Genomic DNA, 8,001 nt, shown 5'->3' on the forward strand with positions numbered 1-8,001 from the left:
CATAAGAGCCATAACAACCACCAACATCAGAACTACGTAGAAACACACAAGAAAAGATGAGCTGATTGTTGTGGCCTAAATAGATGACAGGACGCTGTAGGGTTTCTAACAGTCTTTATTGACTGACAACAGGTAGAGAGGCTCTAAGGCGGCCTGGTGGCGCGGGGCGCTTACTCACAGTTCAATGCGACCAAGTCCTGTGCTTCCCCAGTTGATTCACTGTGGAAAGGTTGTGCTCACCGGTGGCACGCTGTAAACTTCTATGGCCCTCATGAAGCCTCCAGTGGCTGTGGTGTTACGCCCTAGAAGCTGTGGTGCGAGTTCTGTAACTCACTTCTACTTGTCATGTAATCAGGAGCAGCGCTCCTCTGTGACCGCTTCAGCTGGCAGGGCGCCAACTCTGAAGCGGGAACGTTTTCCCGCGGAGCGTGGGCTCGCGAGATCCCGTCTCGCGAGAACACGCTCCCGCGATCATGTGATGTCCCCACACACCTCCTTTGCTGGGAAAAAGAATGGGTGATCACTCCATGATGAAGTCCGCATATTTCCTGGGTTTCCTTCTCTCTCTCTGGGTCCTGCCAGGATCAGAGTATGGAGCGGGATCGATGAAGTGTCCTTGGGAGGGTGCTGGTCATTCGGGTTCTCTTTGTCCAGCTCCTTGCTGTGATTCCCTGGGTGTTGTTGGGGGAATGGAGCTTGCAAAGTCGTTGTGATGGTGCGGCTCTATGGTGTCTCCACTTGGGAGGTGATGGTTCTCGTATGACTCTTGGCAGACTTGATCTCCTCCAGTGTCTCCTTGCGAGTGTAGTGTCTTCTTTCCTGCGGTACATGGCTACCCTCTCTAGATTCCATCTCCTGCCATCGCTGGTGCAGATGTGGTTTGTCCCTCTCTCCATGACTTCTATGGGACTGCTGTATCTGGAACCAGTGGAGGTGTCCTTGTGGGGAAGTCGTATCTTCACCAGATCCCCTTTGTTGACTTGTGTGTGTCGAGCGGCTCGGCGCAAATCCCCCTGTGCTTTCATTGCTTCTTTGTTGCGCTGCATGGGGCACGTTACGTCATCCATGTCAACGTCTTCTTCGGCCCTCACTTGCTGGAGCCATGGTGGTACCAGTGAGGATGCTGCCCTTCTCCCCCTCAGCAGATGTAACGGTGAAACACCTGTGACGGCGTTGGGGGTGAGACGGTGGGCCGCTACGGCTTCTTTGACCGTCTTGTATGGGTCTAGGCCCGAGGCGTGAGCCAGTTGTAGCGCCCCTTTGATGAAGCGGTTGGCCCGCTCGACTAGGCCATTTGCCTGTGGGTGATATAGACTTCCTTTTCGCTGTTTGATGTTGTTGAGCTTGAGAAATTTTTCCATTTCTCTGGAGACTAGCTGGACTCCGTTGTCCGTGACGAGTTCTTCGGGCAGGCCCTCCCGCTGGAATATGGCGGTGAGTGTTTCAATGACTGTTCCTGTGGTGATGTCCGGGGTGAAGTCAGCTTCCACCCATTTGGAAAAATATTCGACCAAGACTATCCCGTACCTGTGCTCTGGGGGCATGTTGTCCAGCGGCCCTATGAAATCCAGCCCCAGTTTTCGCCACACCCCTTTGGGGACTTCGGTGGGCAGCATGGGGGCTTGCCTCACGGCTAGGCACTTGTCGCTGTTGGAGCATTCGTGGCACCTATCGACCATCTGCCGAACGTCCTGGTCCATACCTGGCCACCAGTATGCGTCGCGTATCCTTCGTCTGGTCATGTTGCACCCTAAATGGCCCGAGTGTGCTCTGCACAGTATGACTTCGCGGATTCTGCTGGGTGGGATGATTTGATCAACTCTGAGAATGAGACCGTTCATGGCGGTGATTTCCTCGTTCACCTTCCAGTAGGGACGAAGGCCTTCGGGGATCGCTCTCTCGTTGGGCCATCCATTTCGAACCCAGGTGCTTACGTGCCTTAGGGCGTAGTCCTGCTCGAACTCTTCCTGCCAGTGGCGCTCGCTCATTTCCATGTACTCGACGTTCCTCAAGTCACCAATGGACGCAACGACACATTCGTCTTCCAGGAATGTGGTGCCGGGGCGCTTTGGTTGAGGAGCCTGGACATGCAGTCCGCTTGTGCGTTTTTCCAGCCCGCAATGTGTTGTATCTCATAGGTATACTCTTGGAGCTTTGCGGCGATCCTGGCCAGTCTGGGGGTGGCCGTCTTGGTGCCGCCCGGGCTCAGCATGTGAATTAGGGGTTTGTGATTGGTGATCAACTTGAATCTTGTCCCCCATACGTATGATCTGAAATAGTCGACGGCCCAAGCGCATGCCAACATGTCTTTCTCTACCTTAAGAGTAATTCTTCTCGGATGAGGATAATGCCTTGGATGCAAACGCCACAATGTTCTCAGTGTCGCCCTTCTTCTGGGTCAAGGAGGCCCCTAGGCCGTATGCGCTGGCGTCAGTGGTGATGTAGGTGTCCCATTCAGGGTTGTATGGTTTAAGACACGGCGCGTGTAGAATCCTTTTCTTGATTTCGCCGAAAGCCTCATCTTGTTTTGGGCCCCAAGAGTACGCTGCCCCCTTCTTCAGAAGCTCCCTCATGGGAGACGTGGTCTCAGAGAACCTGGGGACGAATTTGGCATAGTACTCGGCTAGGCCTAAGAATGAGCGTAGTTCCTCTTTAGACATCGGCACCGGTGCTTCTGTAATGGCCTCCATGAGGTTCTTCTTGGGGCTTACCCCATCACTCGAGATGGAGTACCCAAGATATTCTACCTTGTTCACCCCGAAGACACACTTTTCATGGCGTAGGTGAATGCCTTCCTCCTGAAGTCTGCTTAGGACCGACTTGAGTGCCTTGTCATGGGTCTCGTTGTCCTTGGCGTATACCAGAATGTCGTCTTGGAAGAATGAGACACTGGTGAGGCCTTTCAGTAGGGAGTTCATCATCCTCTGGAATGCGGATGCTGCTGACGATAGCCCGAAAGGCATGCGGGTGTATTGGAAGGTGCCAAAAGGAGTGATGAACGCCGTAAGGGGGCGGGAGGACTTGTGTAGAGGAATCTGGTGATAGGCATCACGCATGTCCAGCTTTGAGAAAATGGCCGCCTCCTTCATCATGAGGACAATCTCATTGATGCTGGGGAGTCGGAAGCTACCCGTGATCACCTCCAAGTTCAGGCTTCTCAGGTCGATGCAGATCCTGAGGTCGTTGCTGGACTTTTTCTTTACTAGTACTACCGGACTCAGCCACTCTGAGGATTCTACGGTTTCAATGGTTCCTTCTTCGAGCATCTTCCTCAGGTGGGCGTCCAAAGCTGGTCTTGCGGTGGCAGGTACTGCCCTTACTTTGTGCTTGACTGGGGTGGCGTTGGGTTTCAGCCGAATTTTGTGGACGAAGTTTTTCACTTTTCCCGGTTTCTCGGAAAACAGGTTTGGAAAGATCTCCTTGTAGTTTTGCGCTGCTCCTGACGAGATCATGAGCACCTGTTCCAGAGTGCTGGGATCTAGTTTCATGCTGAGTTTGTGTTGGTCATCCCACCCCAGCACGGCTGGACCTTTGGTTGAAAAATACACTTTGGTGGTGGTAGACCTCCCTTTGAAATCGATCCGGGCCTTGATGTAGCCCAAAAGGTGGACCGCTGCCCCTCCAAACACGGTGGGTTTTTGCCTGGTTGATCTAATCTCCACTTTTTCTTGTCCCATCATCTCCTTGTACGTGTTGATGGGCAGAATGGTGAGGTCGGATCCCGAATCAGCCATGATGCGCGTTTCCATTCCGTCCACTTTAATGGTGCAGTGGGGCTTTTCTCTTCTGGCATGGGGGGCATTGACCATGACAACCATGGGTCTGTCCTGCAGTTCATCATCATCAGCTGAGATGAAGTCACTGTCAACACAGGACACAGTTTTCTCCCGCCACATGCATGCTGGAGCCACGTGGCCAATGCGTCCGCACTTGGAGCACTCCTTATTCCTGGCGGGACAGTCGCGGTCGTTCGCCATGTGCTTGTGGCTGGCGCATCTGTAGCATTTCGGTGCCTCCTTTTTCCTGGGACTTTTGTCTTTGGGGCCGTCGCGGGAATGCTTGTCTCTGCGACCTCTCCATTGTAGCGCCGCCATTTCGGGCACGGGCAGGTGACTTCCCGCCTCCTTGCGTCTGCTGGAGGTTTCTTCCTCCGCCCTGGCAATCTGGATGGCTTTATCGAGGGTGACCTCCTTTTCTTGGATGAGTTTGTCCTGTACTTTCCTAGAGTTGGTGTGGACAACGAGCATGTCGCAGATGACCTGTTCTGCATTTTCTCCAAAGGCGCAAAGAGAAGCGAGTTCCCTCATCCTGGTGATGTAGTCATCCACAGGTTCGCTCCCTTCCTGTTTGCGAGTGTAGAATCTCAGCCTGTGCAGTACAATGTTCTCCTTATTGGTGAACCTCTTCATGATGCGACGAGTCGCTTCTTTGTAAACATCGTCGTCTTCGACGTCATCGTCGGCCGCAGGTATTTCTTTAAGGCCGGCAAAGATGCGCTGACCTTCAACCCCTAGCGCATTCAACAGCATCGCCCTCTTCCTGATGGGGCATATCGCATGCCGCCGCCGCTTCCAAGTAGGTGGAAAAAAGGGGTTCCCATTGCATCCAAGGAATCGCCGGTGTCCCTGGCAAGGGGAGAAACGCAGGGGGTGGTGTGGCGCCTTGCATGGTGGGTCTGTGGGACTTCTGGTATCCTCGTCGCCAGTTATGTTGTGGCCTAAATAGATGACAGGACGCTGTAAGGTTTCTAACAGTCTTTATTGACTGACAACAGGTAGAGAGGCTCTAAGGCGGCCTGGTGGCGCTTACTCACAGTTCAATGCGACCAAGTCCTGTGCTTTCCCAGTTGATTCACTGTGGAAAAGTTGTGCTCACTGGTGGCACGCTGTAAACTTCTAGGGCCCCCATGAAGCCTCCAGTGGCTGTGGTGTTACGCCCTAGAAGCTGTGGTGTGAGTTCTGTAACTCACTTCTCCTTGTCATGTAATCAGGAGCAGCGCTCCTCTGTGACCGCTTCAGCTGGCAGGGCGCCAACTCTGAAGCGGGAACGTTTTCCAGCGGAGAGTGGGCTCGCGAGATCTCGCGAGAGCACGCTCCCGCGATCATGTGATGTCCCCACACTGATTTTACTAGAACTTCTTGGCTATGCCAATGACATCATAACTATGTCGATTCTCAGATGACACTGCGGCCACCACAAATTGTCCCACACATGGCAGTCTATAGAATGACCCATGACACCATTGCAATCGGTAGTCACCCGCAAGTTGTGTTGATTTGCGTACATAATCACCTACGATATCAGGAATGTGAAAACCATCGGACAAAATACTGAGTGCAATTCCTATGACATCACAAGCACGCCAATATGTTAGTGACTTACGACAAAACGTCCAACCCGAATGACGCTTTCCACATGGCATCACAACTCTCTGCAGTATTACCCGCGAGATGGTGTAAACACTTGATTATGAGATGAAGGCCATGTACAACATTATAGAAAATCAGAATGCTTAAGTGCTTTGTCAGAAAGAGAAGAGTGAATGTATACATTATGTGTGGAACACAGTGAATCTAGTTTTCAACCAACACCACTTTGTATTCTTGCATTTGTAGTTTTCACTTTTGTCAATCGAAATAAGGCGATATAAGTCCGAAAATGTGCTATATTGGTGGACAATGAAGAGTAGGGTATAGCTAAAAGTTGCACGTATGGCTGGTTATACGGGAGTGTGGGTGCTGTGATACGATTCCAAACGTCCAATTTTTCACACAACTAAATGAAAACATCTGCAGGCAGAGCGCTACGAGGGGGAAGTCTATCGAACAAGCTCAACGGCACGTGCAAAGTTAAAGACACAGCATAGTTATTCTAAAGTATCGTGACAGTGGCAGGTAGAAAAGTGACAATTAGTGTCACCTGACTACCGCTGCTGTGCTTTAAGAACCCAGAATCCCAGAGAAAGCACCGGTACTGTGAGCGAGACGTGAGAAGAGTTAAACTAACATTCTCAATACCGAACAAAGGCAGGCGATAGAATGGTCTGCTTATTACCCTCTTACCTGCTGTATTGGTTCCACACGTGTGTACTGCAGGAAGGCAACGGCAGCGCACTGATGACATCACCAGTTAGTTCCATACGCGTCAAATCTAGTAGGAAGCGCGTCACAACGACGGCCATGATAGAGTCAGGCAAATTATTGAAGTAAGAGCTCTTTGTGGATATGTTCAAGTGCGGCAAAGTTGTGGTTATTTGCCCAATATGGTCTTTGTTTTTAATCGCGTTGGATATTGTCATTTCTGTCCGTTATTCCGGAGTGCGAGGCGGAACATAGGTGTGCGTATGTGTGATATATAACATGTTTGTGAGAAGCTTTGAGCAGAAGGACAGACTACCAGTGTGAGGATGTTTGGGTAAATCAACAACGTAGCTACGAATATGAAATAGCTCAGTTATATAGCGCTTTTATCCAAAACGCTTTACAGAGAACATATTTACAAAAATTATTATTACCCAAACGAAATTGGTACTCGGTACTAATGTAAGAAGCAGGCACAACAACAGGGTTAACCTCCTTGACAGATAGAATATATGGATAGACAAATGGGAGGAGCTAAGAAAGCAACATTGACAGGGCATCATAGTTACTGTTGGGAGTCTGTGGGGACCCCCATTTGCGATGCCTGTAAGCCCCCAGCACCCACAGACTGACACAGACACGTCAGCTCTGTGTTGTAATATGCACGGGCTCGTGCAGGGGCACTTGTGGAATGTTGATGCATGTTCAGCAGTCAACATTCCACAGTGGCCTTTAGCTGGAGGAAGTGGAAGCAGGAGGCCTGCGGGGTCTCCAAATAAATACTTATAACCCTCTTACCTGTGTACGGTGAGATTTCATCATTGGCGACGAGGATTTTGCTTGACCCCGTTCCACGTGTGCGCCGGCCGGCTGTCTGGTGCTGCCTGCGTTGCAGTGAGAGGATGCGGATCGGCCCTGGATCCATTGGGAGCCGTCTGCCGCCTACCCCTTCATCGCTAGGGGCAGCGGTGGCCACAGGCGGGCTCCGCTGGTGGGCGTGCGGTTCCCCACGGCGACTGGCTGCCAGGAGCCCAATCGGGGCATCACAGGAAGGCAAGCCGATTGTGGGGGCCGGCCGGCTGTCTGGTGCTGCCTGCCCACCCCGGCGTTGCAGTGAGAGGATGTGGATCGGCCCTGGATCCATTGGGAGCCGTCTGCCGCCTACCCCTTCATCGCTAGGGGCAGCGGTGGCCACAGGCGGGCTCCGCTGGTGGGCGTGCGGTTCCCCACGGCGACTGGCTGCCAGGAGCCCAATCGGAGCATCACAGGAAGGCAATCCGATTGTGGGGGGCGGCTGCTGGCCAGCCCGTGTTCCGGGTGGAGCGGCAGTTGCAGGAGGGCGATGTCGTTGTGGTGGGTAGTCGCCACCCGGTCTCGCTGCTCGGGATCCAGTCGGGGCCTCGGAGGAGGAGCAGCTGTCACGCTGTACGCAGGCCTGCATCCCTGCGTTGTGTTTGGCGTAGGACGCTGTGCGCCGGGCGATAGCTCCGCCCCTGGCAGCGTCTGCGCATCGGGTAGTTCACCGATGGCCTCCTGAGGGAGGGAGGAGAGGCTGCAGTGACGCTGCGCGGCGCGCCTCTGAAATCAGCTGACTGCTGCTGGTCATTCGGAGGAGGCAGGAGCCTCATACAAACACAGTCCACTGACACCTGGGAGCCTGAGTTGCCACAAGGCATTTTCCACGTGCCACCAGAGAGGCTATTGGTGGTAAGGTTGGGGCATATAACTACTGTGGAGCCCTGGCAGGTGAAGTTGAGTGCATCTGGTTTGGGCTGTGATCCCTGGAAATCTGCCTTTACATCGCTTGATTGGTTGTGACTCACCCAGTGCCATTCACGGTTGTACTGCATTCACGTGTGGGTGCACGTGCACAAGGTGACAGTGTGGGACCATCTTAAGGGAACAAGAAGTCTTGAGGCTC

At 52.8% G+C, this 8,001-nt stretch overlaps 1 protein-coding gene across 1 annotated transcript in view; it reads right to left on the reverse strand.

The window, feature by feature from the left end:
* NLE1 (notchless homolog 1) overlaps positions 1 to 6,138 on the reverse strand; it is a 300,266-nt gene extending 294,128 nt beyond the window's left edge. The window contains exon 1 of the mRNA XM_069615187.1: positions 6,063 to 6,138. The gene's annotated coding sequence lies outside the window, so the exon portion shown is untranslated. The remainder of the gene's footprint in view (positions 1 to 6,062) is intronic.
* Positions 6,139 to 8,001: the final 1,863 nt, after the last annotated feature.

Source organism: Ambystoma mexicanum, chromosome 9 (genome assembly GCF_040938575.1).
Source record: "Ambystoma mexicanum isolate Mex_15411 chromosome 9, UKY_AmexF1_1, whole genome shotgun sequence".
Classification (NCBI taxonomy): Eukaryota; Metazoa; Chordata; class Amphibia; order Caudata; family Ambystomatidae; genus Ambystoma; species Ambystoma mexicanum.